The following is a 26,378-nucleotide window of genomic DNA, read 5'->3' on the forward strand; positions in this document are numbered from 1 at the left end:
TCCTCTGAAGGGCCCCAAAAATCCTCTTCTGGGGGAGGGTCCCAAACTCCTTCCTCCCCTGAAAAGAAACTTTATTGTTTTGTCTGTAAGAAGTCAGGCCACATGAACAATGATGGTATTTGCCCTAAGGTCAGAAATAAGGGAAATATTCCTCCAAACACTACTTCTACACCTGGTACTACAGGTAGTAATCCCCCAGGTGGTGGTAGTGCACCCAAAAACTTAGTTGGGTTTTCTTGGGGAACTGAGGTGGACTCTGGTCTAGCCAGGTCCCCCACACAGGCCACTTTAGTCTGGCATGGGGTTTGCCACGTTTACTGTCAGTCCCAATTCCTTGGGCAAGTATAGACAATAGCCTCTGGTCAATGGTCAGAAAGTTGTAGCCTATAAGGATACACGGGCTAGTGTCACCATGGTGACAGGAACCCCAGTGCCCCAGGTCAACTTTTACCTGAGTTTAAGTACCTGGTGACCAATACTGATGGTGTGAGGACAGATCATCCCATGGCCATGGTCCATTTCATTTGGGGAGGGGTCACTGGTCCAAAGAGAGTGGCAGTGTCCCCAAACGTACCTGTAGATTGCATATTGGGTAATGATTTAGAAACTTCAGCCTGGGCTGAAGTATAGCTGGTGGCCCATCTACAGATGTTAGGGCTCCCCGAGAGAGTTGGTGGGACCCCTAGGGCCTCTGTCCAACCCCAAGAAACTTTTATAGTAGTGGAGCCTGAAATAGTGGCCCACTCTGCTCCACCAGAGAAAATGAAGAAAAGTCTTCCTCCCCCAAGACTATAGGTAAGGGTCATCTTCCTCAGGGAACTGATCCTACCCCTTGTGAAGGAACTGCCCCAGAGGTGGTCAGGCCTGTCCTGGCAGAACCACTGAGGGCAAGGGACACTTCCTAAAAGTTGCCCAGTATGGAGCAGGTATCCTGACCCTCTCTACCCAGCCTCAGTCAACCTATGGCTGCAGAGGTCAGGCCCACTGTCCAGAGGAACCCCCTCATCATCAGATTAGGGACACCCAGTCTAGCAGCACTAGCCAGGTGAATATTCCTTGGAGCGTCTCGCTTGAGGGGAAGCAGTCCCGGTGAGCTGCGGCGTAAAAGTTCTGCTCCTGTTGAAACTTCCAGAGCGTTTTGCGGAGCCTGAACGATGCGCTGAATCTGAATCAACACGTCAAGATCAGGTGATTGCTGTGGAGTGTTGAGTGCATGGGACTGTTCGCCTGCGGTCCGTATGACTCTCCCTGCTGACTTTGCCTTCTGCCAGTGTCAAATGTGGTGAAAGAGAGACTGGCATGTGGGTACAGATCTACCCACCCCCTCCCTGAACTCGCTTGGTAACCCTGAGCTCAGTTTGTTTATTATTGAATGGGCGCCCATTTCCCCGCCTTTATTTGTCTCTAGGTGAGGTTAGGTATCCATTCTGGCCCCCTCCCTCGGGAGTTGTATTAGAGCGCCCCCTTCCATGAACACTTGGTAGGCCTGCAGCCTGCCATGGTATGAGAAATGGGAATGATCCATTCCCCCCAGCATTTAGCGGCCATCTTGGAGTGGGTTCTCCCTCTTGTATCCCACTCAGGAGCTGGCTTAATTTGCCCCATCATGCAGAGTGGACATGGTTATTTCTTCTAAGGGCTTATATGAAATGGCCTGCCTGTTCGACCTACCTGCTGAAGCTATTAACTCCAGCATTCCTTCTACCTACCATGGGCCAGGCTTATTTCCAAGGTCTTTGCTAGGATAATCTGACCTCCCCTATTGGCCTACCCAAAGATACCTGAGTGTGTGCAGCCTGCAAGTGGATCTCTATTGTGTAGTGAGCAAGTGCGATGCAATTGCACACCAGCTTCCCATCTTTCAGCCCTGGTAGTAGTCTCTCATTTACTGCTATACATTTTTTATACTGCAGTTAATATGGTACTCTAGAGTTTATTGTATATACTGCATATAATTGTATGATAACTACCACCCCAGCCTACTGCTTGATTCCTGATTGCGACTCCGCATTTCTACCATTCAACCATGCGCCCGCCGAACTCCACTCGGAACTCTAATCTCGGGTGTTATGGACCCAACTCCTGGTCCATTAACTACCCAGACAAAATGACCTGTAATGCAAAAAAGAACTTCAAGCACAGTACTCTGAAACAACGCCCGGAAACACTCATTGTAGATAACTACCACACAGCGATTAACGGCAACAGGAAAACTAAATTAATTTTTTACACTAATCGCCAGACTAATGGGAAAAACACCTTCTCTCTTCACCTTCAAGTCGCCAAGTCAGTAATCATTCCCTATGGTGAAAAAATCTCCACTACCATCTCCCCGACCTTCAAAGGGAGACTCACTATTTCCATCTTTTGGAAGGTGGAATCTGACTATATGGTTACCCCCACTTTTTGCCTGGTGTTTTGCTGGTTTTCGACTTGGTTGGACTGGGACCCTGCTATTCAGGGCCCCAGTCTATCTGCTTGCTCTATAAAATGGACTCCATGTACTTTAGGTACATACCAGATTGGTTACTGGGTCACCCTTGTGAGCCCCTGTATTTGAAAGAGACACGTTAGTGATAGATTCCTTACCTTAGAATATCCCCAGGCGTCAGACTGGATCCGGAAATTTTTGCGTAGCAGTACCCTTGCGCGTCGGTAGGCGTCGTCTGCGGCTCCGCGTCCATTGTTGGCGTCGTGGGCGCCGTGATGACGTCGTCGGAGTACTTAGACGCCGCCTCCGCGTGCTGACGTCAGCTCTTCTTTTTTCCGCGCCAGCAAGCGCAGATCTGGAAAAAGCAGTACTCTAGTCTCTTTTTGACTAACTTTTTGGATCATTTTTGATCATATTTTCGAAGTCGTACGACTCCGATCGGTGCCATAGGGATGCCTGGATTCAAGCACTGCGAGGATTGCGACCGCACGATGTTGGTCACGGATCCTCACCACCTGTGTCTAACGTGTCTAGGCGTCGACCACGACGACAAGGCCTGCTCCGACTGCCGGGCCCTCTCTTCGAAAGCCAGGCGGGAGCGGTCCCGCAGGCGACTCGAACTCCGGCAGTCGGCCCCGCGCCGCTAGAGGTCCCGGTCCCATTGCAGGTCGAGGGACAGGTCGCATTGTCGGAGCCACCACAGCTCCGAGAGTCTGCACCACTCCTCCGAGTTGAAGTCGTCTTCAGGTAAGAAACACAAGAAGTCGAAGAGGCGTCATCGCTCTTCTAGCTCCCCCGACGCTCTCGCGACGCGGCCAGGAGTTCGGGTGACACCGCCCACGCGGCTCCGTTGGAGCCGTGGGCGGCGCGTCCAGCTCCACACCCTCCGGTCCCTGGGCGCGACGCCGGAGGAGATCGAGCGCTTCCTCGTGGCCATGAGGTCCCTCTCTCCTCCGGGCTCCGCGGCGCCTTAGGGCCCAGCGGACCCGTCTGGGGCCCCTGGCGGGATGGGGGCTTCGGCCCGACGCCGGCGGCGCCTTCGGGCCCGGCGCCGCAGGGTCCCACGGTCCCGACGCCGCCGGCGCCTTCGGGCCCGGCGCCGCGGGACCCCACTGGACCCGCTTCGGGATCTGGGTCGTCGCCGGTGGACCTTACGACCCCCCCGGGGTCGGTCCATCAGGTGTCACCTCCGGCGCCGTCCTCGGCGGCGCCGTCCCCGATGCCTCCCTCGCTCCGGTTCCGACGTCGGTATGGCCCCTTGGGCGCCGTACCCGACGGCGCTTGGGGACTTTTCCTTCAATGAACCGGCCCCATTGATTGACATCCCTGAATTTCAGGAGATGGGTGATGAGGAGTATTGGGAGGGGTCTGAGGACCCTCTGACCCGAGTGTGTCAGTCTCAAGAGGACTGGACAGGTGACCTTGGGGATGCCAGTGGTCTGGACACATCTCCAGACACTAGTTTTGTCTCCCCTCCTACCGTGGCTTCGGAGGAGGGGGCAACATACAGTGTGGTGTTGATGAGGGCTGCCAAGAACTTGGGCCTTGAGCTCCCGTCGCAGGCGTGAGGACTAACCTCCTCACTGAGGTCCTTAAACCGCAGTCATGCCCGACAGAGCCTCTGCTGCCGTTTAATGAGGCCTTGACCGACATTCTTTTGGGCACTTGGTCCAGGCCCGCTACGGGTTCGCCCGTAGATAGGAACGTGGCCAGACGCCACCGCCCGGCCCCGGGCGACCCAGTTTTCCTGTCCACCCACCCCACCCCCGAGAGCCTGGTCATCCAGGCGTCCACTTCCCAGACCGCATTCCCGTTGGCTCAGCCGGACAGGGAATCCAAGAGGTATGAGATGTGCCTTTTTGGCGACAAGGCAGACCATGCGCTTGAGCGCTTTAAGGACTCCAGGGCTAAGGCCAAGTCCTTAGGCCTCTCGGCCCCGCGCCAGCAAACGGGTGCCTTTCGGCCAAGGAAGGGGCGCCCCCACACGTACCGCAAGCCACACGCCGCAGACTAACATCCAGCGCGGTGGCGGCCGTGGAAATCGCCGTGGAGGCGGTCGGGGACAACGGCGAGGCCAGTCCACACCCTCCCCCGCAGCATCCGCCTCAAAACCCTCCAAGTCCGTGCTTTTCGGCCCATGTGACGCCAGTGGGGGGCAGGGTTCGCCATCACCACTCTCACTGGCGCACTGTCACTTCGGACAGGTGGGTGCTGCAGATAGTCCGAAGGGGCCACCGCAACACCACCGCGTGTCGGGGGATCATTTGAGGCTTCTACAGGAGGAAGTTTCGGCCTCTTGGCCAAGGGGGCCATCGAGCGCGTTCCTGGGCCAAAAGTAGGATGTGGTTGTTACTCCCACTACTTTCTGGTACCCAAGAAGGGCAAAGGGGGCCCACGCCCTATCTTGGACCTACGGAACGTCAACGGCTTCCTCCAGAAGGAGAAGTTCAAAATGCTGACTCTAGCTCAGGTCTTAGCTGCCCTGGACCCAGGAGACTGGATGGTAGCGTTGAACTTGCAGGACGCTTATTTCCACATCCCCGTCCTGCCGGCCCACCGGCGTTACCTGCGGTTCACGGTAGGCCACAAGCACTTTCAGTTTACCGTGCTCCCCTTCGGCCTTACCAGCGCCCCACGGGTGTTCACGAAGGTGATGGCGGTGGTCGCAGCTCATCTGCGCAGGTTAGGGGTTTCAGTCTTCCCCTACCTCGACGACTGGCTGTTGAAGGCGGGCTCGCCCCAGACAGTCGTCAACCACCTCCAGACGACGGCAAACCTCCTGCACCAGCTGGGGTTCTCCATCAATGTGCCGAAGTCACACCTGTGTCCCTCTCAAAAGCTCCTTTTCATCGGAGCAGTTCTCGACTTGGCGCAGTTTCGGGTTTACCCACCCGAACAGCGGGTTCGGGATATTCAGGCTCTGATTCCGATCTTTCAGCCGTTATCCCGAGTCTCGGTCAGGTTAACGCTGCGGCTTCTGGGGCTGATAGCCTCCTGCATCCTTCTGGTACGTCACGCCAGATGGCGGACGCGGGCTCTGCAGTGGGACCTGAAGTTCCAGTGGGCCCAGCATCAGGGCAACCTTTCCAACCATGTCCTGATCTCGGAGGGCACTGCGAGACAGCTGCAGTGGTGGCTCACGGACCGCGATTGGGACAGCGGCAGATCCCTCTCCCTTCCCCAACCGGAGTATGTAGTTGTACGGACGCGTCCCTCCAGGGCTGGGGAGGCCACATGGGAAAGGCGGAGATCAGAGGCCTCTGGTCTCCGGCGGAGTCCCAGCTCCATATCAACCTTCTGGAGCTGCGGGCGATTCGTCTAGCACTGAAGGCATTCCTCCCCTCTGTCCGGGGGAGTGTAGTGCAGGTGTTCACAGACAACACCACCGCCATGTGGTACTGCAACAAACAGGGCGGGGAGGGGTCGTGGACCCTTTGCCAGGAGGCTCTGCGACTCTGGCAATGGGTGGAACGTCAGGGCGTGACCCTGGTGGTTCAACACCTGGCAGGTTCTCTGAACGCCAGGGCGGACAAACTCAGCCGTCGGTGCATGATGGATCACGAATGGCGTCTGAACTCGGACGTGGCGCAAGGCCTCTTTCGGCAGTGGGGGGAGCCTTGGTTAGATCTATTCGCCACCGAAGAGAACGCGAAATGTCATCAATTCTGCGCGTTGGAATTTCCAAGGCGGTCTGTTGTATGCCTTTCCGCCTATACCACTTCTGCCCAGAGTGCTGAAGAAGATCAGGCGTGACGGGGCACAAGTCATCCTTGTGGCTCCGGACTGGGCACGAAGATACTGGTATCCCGAGCTACTCAATATGTCAGTCGATCCCCCGGTTCGTCTGCCTTTTCAGGAGGACCTTCTGTCGCAGCAGCAGGGGACGGTCCTCCACCCGAACCTGTCCAGTCTCCACCTCCATGCTTGAAGATTGAGCGGCGACAGTTGAGGCCATTTGACTTGCCTCCTGAAGTCTGTAACATCATTCTGGCAGCCAGGCGTCCCTCCACAAAGTCAGTGTACGCCTGCAGGTGTAACAGATTTGTGGCATGGTGCACATCAAAGGCTGTGGATCCTCTCTCTGCCCCTCTTTCTGAGGTTCTTCTCTTTCTTCTTTCTCTTGCCCAGCAGGGCTCTGCTCTGGGCACTGTCAAGGGCTATCTTTCTGCTCTTTCAACCTTTTTGAGGCTGCCTGATCAACAGTCTTGGTTCAAGTTTCCTATTGTTAATCGATTCTTGAAAGGCATCATGCATACGTTCCCTCCTGTGCCCTTTGTAATGCCTCAGTGGGACTTGAACTTGGTTCTTACATTTCTGATGTGCGCTCCCTTCGAGCCACTTCACAACTGTCCTCTTCATCTCCCTACTTTGAAGACTGCCTTCCTGGTAGCCATCACCTCTGCCAGGAGAGTGAGTGAGCTCCAGGCTCTATCCTGTAAACCCCCTTTCCTTTCGGTCCATCCGGACAAGGTTGTGTTGCGGACAAGGCCCTCTTTCCTGCCCAAGGTAGTCACAGCCTTCCACATTGGGCAATCCATCACCTTGCCCACCTTCTTTCCGCCTCCGCATCCCTCAAGGGAGGAAGAGAGGCTCCACCGTCTGGACCCAAAACGTGCGTACTCGTTCTATCTGGATCGCACACGCCAGTTCCGGGTGTATGACCAACTCTTACGTGGGCGCTAAGAAGGGGAAAGCGGTGCACAAGCGGACCATCTCACGGTGGATCATCTTGTGTATTCAGGCGTGTTACTCCTTGGCTAAGAAGGAACCTCCTGTTGGGCTGAGGGCTCATTCCACTCGAGCCATGGCGACAACAACTGCCCTGGGCCGAGGAGTGCCCTTGCAGGACATTTGCCAGGCGGCTACGTGGGCCTCGCTGCACACGTTTGCAAGACACTATTGCCTGGACAGCCAAGTCCGGAGGAATGGCTTCATGGCCGTTCCGTCCTCCAGGACTTTCTGGTGTGATTATTGGTTCGCAGACCCACCACCGGGATTGGTATTGCTGGGGTATCTATTCTAAGGTAAGGAATCTATCACTAATGTGTCTCTTTCAGATGCACAAGTTACTACTTGTGTAACGATATATCTGTAAGAGACATTAGTTAGTGATCGATTCCTTACCGACCCACCCATCCTCCCCGTTATGCAAACCGATATCTAGGGTTAAGGTCATCCCCTTTCAGGGCCCTAGTTTCAAGGCACCAGTGTTGGTTTTTAGCATAGCTCTGCGTTTCTGGCGCGGAAAAGCTGTGTCTAAGAACTGACGTCCGCACGCGGAGGCGGCGTCCAAGTACTCCGACAACGTCTTCACGGCGCCAACGACGGACGCGGAGCCGCAGACGACGCCTACCGACGCGCAAGGGTACTGCTACGCAAAAATTTCCGGATCCAGTCTGACGCCTGGGGATATTCTAAGGTAAGGAATCTATCACGAACTAATGTCTCTTACAGATATCGTTACACAAGTAGTAACTTGTGCATATGGTACCTTAGGTACCCAGGGCATAGGTGCACCCAAGGCATACCAGGGGCTGCAGCATGTATTGTGCCACCCCTTGTTTGCCTTCCAAACTGACACCACAGGTCTGTTCACACAGCCTGGGTAAGGTGGTGTATTCACCCCTTAACACCTTCACTGCTAAGGCAATTCCCCCCCCGTGCTGAAATTTGCATGATCCCATTGTTTATGACGAGCTCAGCTCGTCATCAGCACAGGAGCAGTGTACTGCATGACAAGCTGAGCTCGTCATTCGCATCGAAGGGGTTAATTAGATATAGTATACATACATATATACACACATATTAACCTATAAGTCACTCCTATGGCAGGCCTTGACAATCCTGAAGGCAGAGTGCTTGGTTTTGTGTGAGAGGGTGCCCTAGCATGAGCTGAGCCCCTCTGCAGCTTTGGGAACTATCTCCTTATAGCTGTTCTATGATATAGCCATACCATATACTCTTAAGTGCATTATAATCCTCACGGTTAATGCTAACTTTGGTTTGTCTTTATCAAACCATGGCGTGTAAGGTGTCAAACACTTTGGAATACTGCCCCCCCCCCGCCCCGCCAGTTCTGGTGGCGGGGGTAGTATGCCTCCCTTCAAAAGGGAGAACACATGTAGTTACTGGTAAACCCGGTTAAAGTTAAACAGAGACCCAGCATCACAAAATGGATGCTGCCACCACAGACACGAGCCTGCCCTCCTGCTGCTGGACGAAACTCCGGCAGGGGAGGCCTGGACAATAGGTTTCCTGTCCAGGGAGGTGCCAGCACCTCCCCAGGCAGGCTTTAGTTAGTGTATTGGGGCAGGGTGGGTTGCATTCAGTGAATGCTTTCAGACACTGCCTGGGGCACACTAGGTGCTCCATGCATTTCCCAGTTCAAACCGGTTGCTGGTGCACTCAGCCCCAGCTCTGGCGCAAAACTGGACAAAGGGGAAGGGCTGTAACCACCCCCTCCCCAGGTCCTCCCATAGGTGGGACCCTAGAGTTAGTCCAACCCTTAAACTTGCTATAAGAATAGGATCCATGTCCCTAGGACTTTAGATTACCCCGGACAAAACTCTGCAACATATCTCTTCGACCTTCAACATTCCATATCGACTGGAAGACGGAAGAAAACTCCCTTGTGGTCAAGGAGTGACCACCCTGTTCAAACAGGCACCAACTGCATCTTTGCCAGTCTGCATTTTCAAGGCTCCCGCAGGATCCAGAAGAATCTGTGACACAGGACACGGACTTCCAGACATCTCTGACGCTGACCCGAGCTCCCAGCAAAGCTGAGACCCGTTGCAGACACGAGGGACGTGGGACCGGAACTCCTGGACATCCTGCCCTTTTGCAACTGCACCTATTTCCCGAGGTATCCCAAAGTTGTACATTGGGGTATTTGAAGCCCCTGCAACCCGGACCTTTTGCACCGAAGCTCAGAGGCCTACACTCCACGAGTGTCACGTGGACCCGCTTTGTGCATTTCCGCTCGAGGCCCCTTCGCGGTTCCTAGTCCGTTGGCAAGCGAGCTCCATGAAGGGCCATCTTTGATTTCTTGAGCTTTCCTGGTTGCTCCAGACGTGCTCTCACTCCTCTCCAATGGAGGAGTCCCTCAGACCTTGCTGGTCTGAACCGAAGCCAATCTTGTCATCTTGCGTGGATTGCTGTTGCCAAGGCTTGTTGGGTCCAGTCCGGATTCTGACGCTGCAGCACTCGAATCCAGCTCCTGGTAGTCGTCGACGTCCCCTGGACATCGTGGCTGAAGAGTCTAGATTCACCTCTTTCACCTGAAATCATCCGACATCAGCTGGCATCTTCCCATCACCATCCTGGTCTCTGGCTAGTGACCCAGACTCTGTTCCTTCTGCTTTCAGGTTCTTCACATCTCCCATCCACCCTTGGATCCACCCGGACACTACTCCTCTGGTTGCCTGCAGCCTTTCTTCGCAGCTCTCCATTGGAATCGACGACGAAACCCGACACCAAAAGACACCTATGCACCCAGCTTCCGTGGGTGAGGTAACTTGAGTACTCTGGTGCTCCCGCGGGTCTTGACGCTCGAAGTGTCTAAGTCTAAAAGGGTTCAATCGTAGTTCACCTAGAAGTGCCCTTAATCTTTAAAATTGTAACTTGTTCGTTCTCCATAGAAAGTCAATGGTGATCCGCGGCTGTGTTTAGACACTGCACGCTTCCCCCGTGGGCCTTCTGCATCCTAACCTTTGATGGTTCCAGGTAGCCCCAGCGGTTCCACAGGCCCTAGGCCTGCTTTCTAACTCTCACGTGGTTCTTATACACTATTTTAGTATACGGTTTGTGAGGCCCCTAGGGTATAACGTATACTGTGCAGCTTATCGTATGCTAATTAAGTACCTTGTATTGTACTTTGACCTCATAAAGAGTCCAGAGGGTTTGTGTTTATAATAAATACATATATATTTGATATATACCTTGTGTGGTGTGCTGTCATTTGGTCATTCAAGAGATTATAATTGGTAAAACAACTTGCTTAACTCGCCTCTAAGTCTTAACCTGAAGGTTGCTCTCCACAGCTACCACTAGGATAGCTTTCTATAAGGTTAACTGTACAACCTACCAGCAATAAGGGTCGTTTGGACTGGTGAAAAGTGCCCACTAGAATAGTGGACATCATATACCAGGTCAACTTCTCACAGTGACATGGGAGCTAGCTGAGAAGATGGTGTCAAGCGTGTGGCCGGCAGAGTGGGTGCGCATTGTATCTGAAAGAAACAGGTTAGTATTAGATTCCTTACCTTAGAATATCCCCAGGCGTCAGACTGGATCCGGAAACTTTTGCGTAGCAGTACCCTTGCGCGTCGGTAGGCGTCGTCTGCGGCTCCGCGTCCGTCGTTGGCGCCGGGATGACGTCGACGGAGTACTTAGACGCCGCCCTCGCGCTTACGTCAGTTCTTCTTTTTTCCGCTCCAGCAAGCGCTGATCCGGAAAAAGTTGTACCCTAGTCAATTTTTTACTAACTTTTTCGATCCTTTTTGATCATCTTTCAAAGTCTCTCAACTCCGACGGTGCCGGTAGGGATGCCCAGTTCAAACCCTCGTCGATTGCAGCCGACTGATGTCGGTTACCAACCCCCATCGCCGGTGCCTTCACTGTCTGGGCCCCGACCACGACGACAATTCCTGCTCCGACTGCCGGGCCCTGACGTCCAAAGCTAGACGGGAGCGGTCCCGTAAGCGAATCAAGCTCCGGCAGTCAGCCCCGTGCCGCTCGAGGTCCTGGTCTGGAAGGAGATCGAGGGACCGATCGCTGGGCCGGAGTCACCACAGTTCCGGGAGTCGTCATCAGTCTCCGTCCTCAGGTAAGAGGCACAAGAAGTCGAAGAGGCGCCATCGCTCTTCTGACTCCCCCCCCGACGCTCGCGCGACGCGGCCGGGGTTCGAGCGACACCGCCCCCGCGGCGTTGCGGCCTGCTCCATACCCGCCGGTCTCTGGGTAGAACGCGACGCCGGAGGAGATAGAGTCCTTCCTCATGGCCATGAGGTCGCTCTCTCCTCCGTCGGGTTCCGCGGCGCCTTCGGGCCAAGCGGCCCCGACTGGGTCCCCACGCGTGCCGGGTGCTTCGGCCCCAGCGCCGTCGGGTGCTTCGGCCCGACGCCGTTGGCGACTTCGGTCCCGACGCCGGAGGGCCCCGCCGGATCCGGATCGTCGCCGGACGACCTCACGACCTCGCCGGCGCCGGCCCCTAGGGTGTCGCCCACGGCGCTGTCCCAGCACAACGCCTTCCCCGGTCCTACCCTTGATTCGGGTCCGGCGTCAGAGCAGCTCCGCTTTTGACGCCGATGGGAGACTTTTACTTCTACGATCCGGCCCCATCCTTTGAACCTGAGTACCAGGTGATGGGTGACGAGGAGGATTGGGAGGGATCCGAGGACCCTCTGGCACGTGAGTGCCAGTCTTCTCAGGACTGGACAGGTGAGCTTGGGGAGGCCAGTGGTCTGGACACTTCGCCCGACACTGGTTTTGTCTCCCCTCCTACCTTGGGCCTTGAGCTCCCCGTCTCGGCCATGAGGACTAACCTCACTGAGGTCCTTAAACCACAGGCAAGCTCGGCCGAGCCTCTGCTGCCTTTTAATGAGGCCTTGTCAGACGTTCTCCTGGGCACTCGGTCCAAGCCCGCTACAGGTCCGCCTGTAGATAGGAACGTGGCCAGGATCCACCGCCCGGCTCCGGGCGACCCTTGCTTCCTGTCCACACACCCCCGAGAGCCTGGTCATCCAGGCCTCTAACTCCCAGACCGCATTCCCGACGGCTCCCCCGATCGGGAATCCAAGAGGTATGAGCCATACGGGAAAAAGGTAGTTTGGGGTTGGGGTCAGTCAACACCGCATGCCTCTTGGGCCGTTACACCCACTCTCTGTGGGACACAGTCGCGGAGGTGCTGCCACAATGTCCGGAGGAGGCCCGGACTAAACTCGCCCAAGCCCTTGCGGAGGGTCAAGATGCGGCACGGTATTCCATCCGGTGTGGGCTGGATACCACGGACTCACTGTGCAGAGCGATGGCAACGACGGTGGCGACTCGTCGCCACGCCTGGTTGAGGTCCGCAAACTTTTCTAGTGATGTCCAAAACATACTTATGGACATGCCGTTTGATGGCCGTCGCCTCTTTGGCGACAAGGCAGACCATGCGCTTGAGCGCTTTAAGGACTCCAGGGCTACGGCCAAGTCCTTGGGCCTTTTGCCCCCGCGCCAGCAAACTGCTGCCTTTCGCCCCTTTCGTGGCCAAGGAAGGGGCGCTACCACACGTCTTGCCAGCCATGGGCCGCAGACTACCATCCAGCGCCGTGGCTGATGTGGAAACCGCCGTGGCGGCGGTCGAGGACTAGGACACAGGCCAGTCCACACCTACTCCTGCAGCATCCGCCTCAAAACCCTCCTAGTCCGAGCTTTCAGGCCCATGTGACGCCAGTGGGGGGGGCAGGGTTCGCCATCACCACCTCCACTGGCGCACTGTCACATCGGACAGGTGGGTGCTGCAAATCGTCCGAAGGGGCTACTCCCTCCCTTTCGAGGCGTCCCCTCCAGCCATGCCACCGCAGTACCACCGCGTGTCGGGGGATCACTTGAAACTTCTACAAGAGGAAGTTACGGCCCTCTTGGCCATGGGGGCCATTGAGTGCGTTCCTGGGCCAGAAGTAGGGTGTGGTTGTTACTCCCACTACTTTCTGGTACCCAAGAAGGGCAAAGGGGGCCTATGCCCTATCTTGGATCTGCGGAACGTCAACGGCTTCCTCCGAAAAAAGAAGTTCAAGATGCTGACACTGGCTTAGGTCTTATCTGCCCTGGACCTGGGAGACTGGATGATAGCATTGGACTTGCAGAACGCTTATTTTCACATCCCCGTCCTGCCGGCCCACCGGCGTTACCTGCGGTTCACGGTAGGCCACGAGCACTTTCAGTTTACCGTGCTCCCCTTCGGCCTTACCAGCGCCCCACGGGTGTTCACGAAAGTGATGGCGGTGGTCGCAGCTCATCTGCGCAGGTTAGGGGTTTCAGTCTTCCCCTACCTCGACGACTGGTTGTTGAAGGTGGGCTCGCCCCAGACAGTCGTCAGCCACCTCCAGACTACGGCCGACCTCCTGCACCAGCTGGGGTTCTCCATCAATGTGTCGAAGTCACACCTGTGTCCCTCTCAGAAGCGCCTCTTCATCGGAGCGGTTCTAGACTTGACGCAGTTTCGGGTTTTTCCACTCGAACAGCGGGTTTGGGATATTCAGGCTCTGATTCCGATCTTTCAGCCGTTATCCCGAGTCTCGGTCAGGTTGACGCTGCGGCTTCTGGGGCTGATGGCCTCCTGCATCCTTCTGGTGCATCATGCCAGGTGGCGGATGCGGGCTCTGCAGTGGGACCTGAAGTTTCAGTGTGCCCAGCATCAGGGCAACTTGTCCGACCATGTCTTGATCTCGGAGGGCACTTGTGAGAAGTTGGCCTGATATGCAGTGCTCACTATTCTAGTGATCACTATGTATCAGTCCAAACAACCCTTATTGATGATTGGTTGTAAGTCAACCTTATAGACCAGCTATCCTAGTAGCATGGATACGAGCAGTCTAAGGCTAAGACTCTAGAGGGCGTGTTAAGCCAGCTGTTTTACCATCACATTACCCCTTGAACACCAAGTGAAAGGACACCACACAAGTTGTTATGAAAAATAAAGTATATTTATTTATAACAAGACTACCCTGGCTCTTTATGAGACAGGGAGCTAAGCACACAACAAAACTCTTAAAGAAACACTGAAAGTCGCACAATTTACACAGATGCCCGAGGGGCACGAAAAACCATATACTATGAAAATGGAATGCGAAATTACTAGCAGGTAAGTAATACTTTTCTAGACTTTAGAATCGCTAGGCCTACAATGCTAAACACTTAGATCTGAAAGAAACAGGTTAGTATTAGATTCCTTACCTTAGAATATCCCCAGGCGTCAGTCTGGATCCGGAAACTTTTGCGTAGCAGTACCCCTGCGCGTCGGTAGGCGTCGTCTGCAGGCGTCCCCTGCGGCTCCGCGTCGTCGGCGTCGTGCGCCGTGATGACGTCGCTGGAGTATATAGACGCCGCCACTGCGCGCTGACGTCAGTTCTTCTTTTTTCCGCGCCAGTTAGCGCAGATCCGAAGAGCAGTACTCCGGTCTTTTGACCTAAGTTTTTTGTTAACTCTAAATCTTTCAGGTGCCGGTAGGATGCCCGGTTTTAAAAGTTGCGACGGGTGCGACCGTCTGATGTCGGTCACCGACCACCATCGACTCTGCCTCCGGTGTCTGGGCGCGGACCACGACGTGGAGTCCTGCGTCGACTGCCGGGCCTTGACGGGCAAGGCTAGACGGGAGCGGTCCCGCAAGCTGCTCAAGCTCCGGGTGTCGGCCCCACATCGAGAGCGGTCCCGGTCCGGACGGAGGTCGAGGGAGCGGTCGCGGAGCCGCCACGAGCGCTCCGGAAGTCGTCACCATTCATCCGGTTCCTCAGGTAAGCGACACAAGAAGTCGGGGCGTCATCATCGTACCCCCGACTCCCCCCGACGCCCGCGCGATGCGGCCGGGGGTTCGGGTGGCCCCACCCCCGCGGCCCCGCCGACGCCGCCTGCTCCATACCCGCCGGTCCCTGGGCAAGGCGCGTCGCGTGAAGAGGTAGAGGAGTTCCTCATGGCCATGAGGGCGCTGTCTCCTCCGGCGGGGCCTACGGCGCCTGCGGGCCCGTCGGTCCCGTCTGGGGGCCCGAGCGGTTCGGGTGCACCTGCCCCAATGCCGCCGGCGGTTCCGGCCCCAGCGCCGCTGGGCCCTTCAGGGTCGTCGCCGGCTGGTCAACCGGCCTCTCCGGCGCCGATTCCATCGGGGCAACCTGTGGTGCCGCCTCCGCGCGGTGCCGTGACTCCGACGCCGGTTCCGGCCGGCGTCGGGGCGCCGGCGCTGCGCGGCGCCACCCCCATTCCCTCTCCGACTCCGGACGCGGAGTCGGACCGGCATCGTCCGACGCCGAGTCCGGCGCCGTTGGGGCCCATTGGCTCCGAGGAGCCGGTCTATATCGTTGACTCAAACTATGGCGATGAGGACGATTATGGAGAGGGTTGGGAGGGGTCTGAGGACCCCCTGTCACGAGAATGCCAGTACGACGTGGACTGGGTAGGTGACTTGGGTGATGCCAGTGGTCTGGACGAATCGCCTAACCCTGGGTTTGTCTCGCCTCCCACTGTGACGTCGGAGGCTGGGGCTGCCTATTCGGTGGTACTGATGAGGGCTGCCAAGGCCTTGAGCCTTGAGCTCCCCGTCGCTAAGGTGAAGCCTAACATCCTCACCGAGGTATTCAAACCGCAGTCATGTCCACAGGAGCCTCTGCTGCCGTTTAATGACGCCTTGACGGATGTCCTTTTGGGCACGTGGTCCAGGCCCGCTTCCGGTTCACCTGTTGATCGGAACGTTGCCAGGCGCCACCGTCCGTGTGCGGACGACCCTGCCTTCCTGTCCACACATCCCTCCCCTGAGAGTCTGGTGATCCAGGCCTCCACTTCCCAGTCCGCATTCCCGACGGCCCCGCCCGATCGGGAATCTAAGCGGTACGACCAGTACGGCAAGAAGGTCTTCTCGTCTCTGAATCTGGGACTGCGGTCTTGCAACACCGCGTGCCTCTTGGGCCGCTATACCCACTCTCTGTGGGATACGGTCGCAGAGTGCCTGCCGCAATGCCCGCAGGAGGTACGGGACAAGCTCGGCCAGGCTTTGGTTGAAGGCCGAGACGCGGCGAGGTATTCCATACGGTGTGGTCTTGCCACGACCGACTCGCTGGGCAGAGCAATGTCCACGACGGTGGCGATTCGTCGCCATGCTTGGCTGAGATCCGCCAACTTCTCGCCTGATGTCCAGAATGCCCTGATGGACATGCCATTCGATGGCAGTCGCCTGTTCGGCGACAAAGCGGACAACGCGCTTGAGCGCTTCAAGGACTCCAGGGTCACGGCCAAGTCCTTGGGTCTCTCGACCCAGCGCCAGCAAACGGGTTCGTTTCGCTCCTTTCGTGGCCACGGAAGGGGCGGTCCCACACGTGCTGCCAGCCACGCACCGCAGAACGCTCCTCAGCGCGGTGGCGGCCGTGGATTCCGCCGTGGTGGCGGTCGGGGACAGCGGCGAGGTCAGTCCACACCTACCCCCGCAGCAGCCTCCAAATCCTCCTAGTCCGAGCTTTCAGGCCCATGTGACGCCAGTGGGTGGCAGGGTTCGCCATCACCACTCCCGCTGGCGCACTATCACATCGGACAGGTGGGTGCTGCAGCTCGTCCGAAGGGGCTACTCCCTCCCCTTCGAGACTACTCCTCCAGCCATGCCACCGCAGAACCACCGTGTGTCGGGGGACCACTTGACACTTCTGCAGGAGGAAGTTACGGCCCTCTTGGCCAAGGGGGCCATCGAGGGCGTTCCTGGGCCAGAAGTAGGGTGTGGTTGCTACTCCCAGTACTTTCTGGTGTCCAAGAAGGACAAAGGGGGCCTACGTCCTATCTTGGACCTACGGAACGTCAACGGCTTCCTCCGGAAGGAGAAGTTCAAGATGTTGACTTTGGCTCAGGTCTTGGCTGCTCTAGTCCCACAAGACTGGATGGTAGCGTTGGACTTGCAGGATGCGTATTTTCACATCCCCGTCCTGCCGGCCCACCGGCGTTACCTGCGGTTCACGGTAGGCCACGAGCACTTTCAGTTTATCGTGCTCCCATTCGGCCTTACCAGCGCCCCACGGGTGTTCACGAAAGTGATGGCGGTGGTCGCGGCTCATCTGCGCCGGTTAGGGGTTTCAGTCTTCCCCTACCTCGACGACTGGTTGTTGAAGGCGGGCTCGCCCCAGACAGTCGTCCACCACCTTCAGGTGACGGCAGACCTCCTGCACGAGCTGGGGTTTTCCATCAATGTGCCGAAATCACACCTGTGTCCCTCTCAAAAGCTCCTTTTCATCGGAGCGGTTCTCGACTCGGCGCAGTTTCGGGTTTATCCTCCGGAACGGCGGGTCCGGGATATTCAGGCCTTGATTCCCATCTTTCAGCCGTTATCCCGGGTTTCGGTCAGGTTGACGCTGCGGCTTCTGGGGCTGATGGCCTCCTGCATCCTTCTGGTGCATCACGCCAGGTGGCGGATGCGGGCTCTCCAGTGGAACCTGAAGTTTCAGTGTGCCCAGCATCAGGGCAACCTTTCCGACCATGTCCTGATCTCGGAGGGCACTGCGAGACAGTTGCAGTGGTGGCTTACGGACCGCGATTGGGTCAGAGGCAGATCCCTCTCCCTTCCCCAACCGGAGCACGTGGTTGTGACGGACGCGTCCCTCCAGGGCTGGGGTGGCCACTTGGGAGAGGCGGAGATCAGAGGCATCTGGTCTCCGGCGGAGTCCCGGCTCCATATCAACATGTTGGAGCTGCAGGCGATTCGCCTAGCACTGAAGGCATTCCTCCCCTTTGTCAACGGGAGTGTAGTGCAGGTGTTCACGGACAACACCACCGCCATGTGGTACTGCAAAAAACAGGGCGGTGTGGGGTCGTGGACCCTTTGCCAGGAGGCCCTGCGTCTCTGGCAATGGCTGGAACGTCAGGGCGTGACTCTGACGGTTCAACACCTGGCAGGTTCTCTGAACGCCAGGGCGGACGAACTCAGCCGTCGGTGCTCGGTGGATCACGAATGGCGTCTGAACTCGGACGTGGCGAAAGGCCTCTTACTGCAATGGGGAGAGCCTTGGTTAGATCTATTCGCCACAGAAGAGAACGCGCAATGTCATCAGTTCTGCGCGTTGGAGTTTCCAAGACGGCACTCGCTCGGCGACGCCTTTCGGCGCGAGTGGAGTTGCGGTCTGTTGTACGCCTTTCCGCCTATACCACTTCTGCCCAGAGTGCTGAAGAAGATCAGGCGCGACCGGGCCCAAGTTATACTTGTGGCTCCGGACTGGGCTCGAAGGTACTGGTATCCCGAGCTACTCAGCATGTCAGTCGGTCCCTCGATCCGCCTGCCCCTTCAGGAGGACCTTCTGTCGCAGCAGCAGGGGACGGTCCTCCACCCGAACCTGTCCAGTCTCCACCTCCATGCTTGGAGATTGAGCGGCGACAGTTGAGGCCATTTGACTTGCCTCCTGAAGTCTGTGATGTGATTCTGGCAGCCAGGCGTCCCTCCACAAAGTCGGTATACGCCTGCCGGTGGAACAGATTTGTGGCATGGTGCACAGCAAAGGCTGTGGATCCCCTTTCTGCCCCTCTTTCCGAGGTTCTCCTCTTCCTTCTTTCTCTTGCCCAGCAGGGCTCTGCTCTGGGCACTATCATGGGCTACCTTTCTGCCCTTTCCGCCTTCTTAAGGCTACCTGATCAGCCATCTTTATTCAAGTCCCCTATTGTACTGAGATTCTTGAAAGGCATCACGCACATGTATCCACCTGTTCCGTTCGTGATGCCTCAGTGGGACTTGAACCTGGTTCTGACATTCTTGATGTGTGCTCCCTTTGAGCCGCTTCATTCCTGTCCTCTCCGTCTTCTCACTTTAAAGATGGCCTTCCTGGTTGCCATCACCTCTGCCAGGAGAGTGACTGAGCTCCAGGCTCTTTCTGTTAAACCTCCTTTCTTGTCCGTTCATCCTGACAAGGTGGTTCTTAGGACTAGACCTTCTTTCCTGCCCAAAGTAGTTTCTGCTTTTCACATCGGGCAGTCCATCACCTTACCCTCCTTCTTCCCGCCTCCGCATCCTTCAAAAGATGAAGAGCGGCTCCATCGTCTGGACCCAAAACGTGCGCTTTCATTTTATATGGATCGCACACGCCAGTTCCGGGTGGATGACCAACTGTTTGTTGGCTACGTGGGTGAGAAGAAGGGAAGGGCGGTACAGAAACTACCCATCTCTCGGTGGGTCGTCCTGTGCATCAAAGCATGCTACTCTTTGGCTCGGAAGGAGCCTCCTGTTGGGCTGAGGGCCCATTCCACTCGGGCCACGGCGGCTACTACTGCCCTGGGCCGGGGAGTCCCTTTGCAGGACATTTGCCAGGCGGCTATGTGGGCCTCGCTGCACACCTTTGCGAGGCATTACTGCCTGGACAGTCAAGTCCGGAGGGACGGCTTCTTTGGCCGTTCGGTCCTCCAGGATTTTCTGGTGTAGGATTGTATTGGTTTGCAGACCCACCACCGGGGTTGGTATTGCTGGGGTATCTATTATAAGGTAAGGAATCTAATACTAACCTGTTTCTTTCAGATGAACAAGTTACTTACCTTCGGTAACGATATATCTGTAAGAAACAGTAGTTAGTATTAGATTCCTTACCGCCCCACCCATCCTCCCCGTTCTGCGAACTGATACCTAGGGTTAAGGACATCCCTTTCAGGGCCCTAGTTTCGAATGGCACCAGTGTTGGTTCTCACATGGCTCTGCGTGTTCTGGCGCGGAAAAGCTGTGTGCAAAGATCTGACGTCAGCGCGCGAAGCCGGCGTCTATATACTCCAGCGACGTCATCACGGCGCACGACGCGGAGCCGCAGGGGACGCCTGCAGACGACGCCTACCGACGCGCAGGGGTACTGCTACGCAAAAGTTTCCGGATCCAGACTGACGCCTGGGGATATTCTAAGGTAAGGAATCTAATACTAACTACTGTTTCTTACAGATATATCGTTACCGAAGGTAAGTAACTTGTTCGTTAGGAGCAGGAGGCCTGTGGACGTCGTGTGCAGAGTGGGAACTCTCACGCGTAAGGCGGGAAAAAGTCTATGGATGCTAGCAATTGGCAAAGTTACTGTTCTCGGGCGAACCCGACTAGGTGGGTCGAAAACGGGAGTGGGTCCGAACACTTAGGGTGTTGGACTATGCTGGAGCACCGGGGTACTCAGTTTACCTAGCCCAGGGGCTGCGGCTGCATAGGGTTGAAGTTGCGTCGGAAACCCTCGTTGAAGAACCAGGAGCCTGAAGAAAGAAGTTGCTGGCAGGCGGCCAGTGAAGAGAGTTCGTGGACATCCAAGCCTGGATCAGGGAAGAAGAAAACCTGTAAGCAGAGGGGACCAAGTTCTGAATCACTAGCCAGTGATTAAGTGGGCACCAGGATGGCACCGGACGAAGTCACCTCGATCAGGTGAGTGGGCGCTGCTGGGCTCTGCAGTCTCTCGGACCGGAGGCGTTGTCGGCGACCAGGATGGAGGTGCGAGCTGTCCCACGAAGTTACTTGCTGTCGACGTCGCTGGACCCAGGATTGGGGCAACAAGTCTTGGCAAATGCAAGACTCACGCGGTGGACCTAAAATGGCGTCTTGAGTGGACCAGGAGGGTCCAGGGTGCTGCTCTGTTGGAGGGGAGCAAGGGCCAGTCTGGAGCAACCAGACCAGCAGTGTTTGTCGTCGAAGTTCGTCGTCAGAGGGTCACTAGCCAACGGGCAAGTGACCGGGACAACGCGGTGAGCAGCAAAGAGCAGAAGGGCCCCACGCAGATCTCGTGGATGCAGGGGGGCTGAACTTCGGTGCTGGAGCTGCTCAGGGTCGGGGCTTCTCTTACCCCAAAGCACTCGGTCGAGGGTCACTCGGTGGTCGTGCTGGACAAGCGTCGTGCAGTTCTGAAGATGGCCGGTCCCTCGAGGTCTCGTCGCACCCACGGATCACAGCTGGGCTGATGATGCAGGTTGAGGTCAGAGGTGCCAGGGAAGCCGGTTCTCGTCGTGCTGGAGCAGTCTTGATCCGAAGGAGAGACTGGCAACAAACCGCGATGTTTGGTTGGTGCCTGCTGCTGCAGGGTGACTACTCCTTAGTCACAAGGGAGAAAATCTTGAGAAGAGTCTTGAGTTCTTCGTGTAGAAGGTCGGTTCAGGATTCAAAGATTGATCTAATTTGGAAGGGGGCCTGCTCCTACCTTTATCCTGAAAAAGGGGGCTGGCACGCGACTAAGTCCTGCCCTATGGGTGGGACCAGGAGGGGGCTGGTTACACCCCTCTCCTTTGGCGGGCTTTCCCCAGCTCAGGGTCTGGTGTGCCCCTGGAACTGGTTCAAGCCGGCCTATGCACAGTGAGCACCGGGGTGCCACTTGCAGTCACCTTCCTCCAAAGCCCTGCCTACCTAGAATACACAAAACCCTGTCTGGGACGGTGCTGGCACCGCCCCTGGCAGGAAACCCTTTGTCCTTGCCTCCTGCTCTGGGAGGACTCCCAGCAGCAGGAGGGCAGACTTGTGTCTCGGTGGCAGCATCCATTTTGTGGAGCTAAGGCTCTGTCTGACTTTAACCGGGGTTATAGGTTACATACATGTCGTGTCCCTCTAGAAGGGTGGAATGCTAACCCCGTCGCCAGAATTGGCGAGGGGTTAGTATTCCAATTCGTATGACACCTTACTCGACATGTTTTGATAATGTTATACCAAAGTTAGCATTTGACCGCGAGGTACATAATGCACTTAAGAGTATATGGTATAGCGTTATCATGGAACAGCTATTAGGACTTGGTTCCGCAAGCTGCAAACGGGCTCAGCTCATGCCAGAGCACCATTTCACATTATTCCAAGCACTCTGCCTTCAGGATTGTTAAGGCCTGCCATAGGAGTGACTGATAGGAATATATGTGTCCATTTTAGGGTTAGATATAGGGATACTACATCTAAAGCAAAGGGTGAGTACACCACTTTGCCCCAGCTGTCAAGCAGCCAGTTGTGTCAGATTTGGATGGCCAGCCAGGGGTGGCATAATACATGCTGCAGCCCCTGGTAGGCCCTGGGTACACCTATGCCCTGGGTACCTAAGGTACACTGTACAGGGACTGATAAGGTGACTCAGTATCCAATTAGATATGTACCTAAGGTACATGGAATCCATTTTACAGAGAGAGCAGTAGGCCTGGGGTCCTGAATAGCAGGGCCCCAGGTCAACTAAGTCAGAAAACCAGCAAAACACCAGGCAAAAAGTTGGGGGCAACCATAGTCAGGGATCTACCTTCCTACAGCACTGCAATACAGTTTCAGTGGTGGCTCACGGACCGCGATTGGGTCAGCGGCAGATCCCTCTCCCTACCCCAACCGGAGCACATAGTTGTGACGGACGCGTCCCTCCAGGGCTGGGGGGGCCACATAGGAAAGGCGGACATCAGAGGCCTCTGGTCTCCGGCGGAGTCCCAGCTCCATATCAACCTTCTGGAGCTGCGGGCGATCCGGCTTGCACTGAAGGCATTTCTCCCCTCTGTCCGGCGGAGTGTAGTGCAGGTGTTCACGGACAACACCACCGCCATGTGGTACTGCAACAAACAGGGCGGGGTGGGGTCGTGGACCCTATGCCAGGAGGTTCTGCGCCCCCGGCAGTGGCTGGAACATCAGGGCGTGACCCTGGTGGTTCAACACCTGGCAGGTTCACTGAACGCCAGGGCGGATGAACTCAGCCGTCGGTGCATGATGGATCACGAATGGTGTCTGAACTCGGACGTGGCTCAAGGCCTCTTTCAGCAGTGGGGAGAGCCTTGGTTAAATCTATTCGCCACAGAAGAGAACGCGCAATGTCATCAGTTCTACGTGTTGGAATTTCCAAGGCGGCACTTGCTCGGAGATGCTTTTCGTCGTGAGTGTAGCTGCGGTCTGTTGTACGCCTTTCCGCCTATACCACTTCTGCCCAGAGTGCTGAAGAAGATCAGGCGTGACCGGGCCCAAGTCATCCTTGTGGCTCCAGACTGGGCACGAAGATATTGGTATCCAGAGCTACTCAGCATGTCTGTCGATCCCCCGAGTAGTCTGCCTCTTCAGGAGGACCTTCTGTCGCAGCAGCAGGGGACGGTCCTCCACCCGAACCTGTCCAATCTCTACCTCCATGTTTGGAGATTGAGCGGCGACAGTTGAGGCCATTTGACTTGCCTCCTGAAGTTTGTAATGTGATTCTGGCAGCCAGGCGCCCCTCCACAAAGTCGGTATACGCCTGCAGGTGGAACAGATTTGTCTCATGGTGCACAGCAAAGGCTGTGGATCCACTCTCTGCCCCCCTTTCTGATGTTCTCTTCCTTCTTTCTCTTGCCCAGCAGGGCTCTGCTCTGGGCACTATCAAGGGCTACCTTTCTACTCTTTCCGCCTTCTTGAGGCTACCTGATCAGCCTTCTTTGTTCAAGTCCCCAATTGTTAACACATTCTTGAAGGGCATCACTCATATGTTTCCCCCTGTTCCTTTCGTGATGCCCCAGTGGGACTTGAACCTGGTTCTTACGTACCTGATATGCGCTCCTTTTGAGCCGCTTGATAGCTGTTCTCTCCGTCTTCTTACACTTAAGACTGCTTTCCTGGTTACCATCACCTCTGCCAGGAGAGTGAGTGAGCTCCAGGCTCTTTCCTCTAAACCTCCTTTCCTTTCTGTCCATCCGGACAAGGTTGTGTTACGGACAAGACCCTCTTTCCTACCCAAGGTAGTCACAGCCTTCCACTTCAGGCAGTCCATCACCTTGCCCACCTTCTTCCCGCCTCCACATCCCTCTAAAGAGGAAGAGCGTCTCCACCGTCTGGACCCAAAACGTGCGCTGTCATACTATCTGGATCGCACATGCCAGTTCCAGGTGGATGACCAACTCTTTGTTGGTTACGTGGGCGCTAAGAAGGGACGGGCTGTGCACAAACGGACCATCTCTCGATTGGTCGTGTTGTGCATCAAGGTATGCTACTCTTTGGCTAAGAAGGAGCCTCCTGTTGGGCTGAGGGCCCATTTCACTTTGCCCATGGCAGCTACTACTACCCTGGGCCGGGGAGTCCCCTTGCAGGACATATGTCCGGCAGCTACGTGGGCCTCGCTGCACACGTTCGCTAGACACTACTGCCTGGACAGCCAAGTCCGTAGGTATGGCTTCTTTGGCCGTTCCGTCCTCCAGGACTTTCTGGTGTGATTATTGGTTCGCAGACCCACCACCGGGGTTGGTATTGCTGGGGTATTTATTCTAAGGTAAGGAATCTATCACTAACATGTCTCTTTCAGATGCTCAAGTTACTACTTGTGTAACGATATATCTGTAAGAAACAGTAGTTAGTATTAGATTCCTTACCGCCCCACCCATCCTCCCCGTTCTGCGAACCGATATCTAGGGTTAAGGTCATCCCCTTTCAGGGCCCTAGTTTCATGGCCCCAGTGTTGGTTTTTATCATGGCTCTGCGTTTCTGGCGCGGAAAAGCTGTGTATAAGAACTGACGTCAGCACGCGGAGGCGGCGTCTAAGTACTCCGACGACGTCATGACGGCGCTGACGACGACGGACGCGGAGCCGCAGACGACGCCTACCGATGCACAAGGGTACTGCTACGCTAAAGTTTCCGGATCCAGTCTGACGCCTGGGGATATTCTAAGGTAAGGAATCTAATACTAACTACTGTTTCTTACAGATATATTGTTACCGAAGGTAAGTAACTTGTTCATTGGGCAGGGAGAGCTGCATTCAGCACCATTTTCACCAAAGCTCAGGCCTCCACACTCCACGAGTGTCCCGTGGGGCTCGCTCTTGCATTTCAGCTCGACGCGTCTTCCCGGTTCCTAGTCCGTTGGCTAGTGAGCCCCCTGAAGACTTCCTTTTAAATCTAACTTGCTTTCCTGGTTGTTCCAGGCTTGCTCCAGTTTCCCTACACAGGAGAAGCACCACAGACCTTGCTGGTCTGCACCAAAGCTAATCTTCTTCTCCTGCTTGGATTGCGTTTGCCAAGGCTTGTTGGGTCCAATCCGGATACCGACACCGCAGTCAACTAGATCCTTCGTGGGACAGCTCGAATCCAGCTCCTGGTCGTCGTCGACACCTCCTGGACCTCGTGGCTGCAGAGACAAGCTTCACGTCTTCACCTGAAATCACCTGACATCGCCTGGTTCCTTCCTGGTCACTGGCTAGTGACCCAGACTCTGTCCCTTCTGCTTTCAGGTTCTTCAGATCTTCGATTCACCCTTTAATCCACCTGGACACTTTTCCTCTGGTCGCCTGCAGCACTTCTTTGCAGATCTCCATTGAAAACTACAAAACCCGACATCAAAAGACACCTATGCACCCGGCTTCCGTGGGTGAGGTAACACTGGTCCACTGGTAGTGTCGAGGTGCTTGGCCCTCCAAGGGTCCTAGTCTAAAAGGGTTTCATCGTAGTTAACCTAGAAGTGTCCGTAATCTTTAAAATTGTAACTTGTTTGTTTTCCATAGAAAGTCAATGGTAACTGGTGGCTGTGTTTAGACACTGCACGCATCTCCCGTGGGTCTCCTACTTCCTAACCTTTGGTTGTTTAGAGTTGTCCCAGCGATGCCCCAGGCCAGCTTTCTAACTCGTACGTGGTTCTTATACCACTATTTTAGTATATGGTTTGTGAGGCCCCTAGGGCAAAACCTGTATTTGTGCAACTTATCGTATGCTAATGAAGAACTTGTATTGTATTTTTACCTCTGACCTCATAAAGAGTCCAAAGGGGTTGTGTTTAGAATAAATACATATATAATTGATATATACCTTGTGTGGTGTCCTCTCATTTGGTATTCAAGGGATTATAATTGGTAAAACAACTTGCTTAATGCGCTCTCTGAAGTCTTAGCCTGATGACTGCTGGTCCATGCTACCACTTGGATAGCTTTCTATAAGGTTGACTTTACAACCACCATCAATAAGGGTCGATTAGACTGGTGCAAGGTGCCCACTAGAACTAGTGGACATCATATGCCAGGCTAACTACTCACACACTTAGGCTATCTCATCTACTACTGTTTTCACTGTTTATTTTCACTCTTCTACATACACCTCTGTTCAGGTTTTTACACTATCTCTCCAGCTGCCTTCCTCTCATCTTCCTTCCATTTGCTCCCCAGTATTGATTTCCCTTCAAAGTAGCATTACTGCTGTGTTGTCTGATAGTATGAAATGCAAATTAGAGAAAGTACGAATTGCACATTAGTTTAAGAAAAATATTCTGTTGTGGACTCACAGGGGTATTGTATTAGTAATTTTACATACATTGTGAATCAAAGATAAT

The 26,378-nt window shown here is 55.5% G+C and overlaps 1 protein-coding gene across 4 annotated transcripts in view; it reads left to right on the plus strand.

Annotated features, from left to right (window-relative positions):
• GTF3C1 (general transcription factor IIIC subunit 1) overlaps positions 1-26,378 on the plus strand; it is a 2,559,884-nt gene that overhangs the window by 2,503,016 nt on the left and 30,490 nt on the right. The window lies entirely within an intron of this gene.

Source organism: Lissotriton helveticus, chromosome 10 (genome assembly GCF_964261635.1).
Source record: "Lissotriton helveticus chromosome 10, aLisHel1.1, whole genome shotgun sequence".
In the NCBI taxonomy this organism is placed as follows: Eukaryota; Metazoa; Chordata; class Amphibia; order Caudata; family Salamandridae; genus Lissotriton; species Lissotriton helveticus.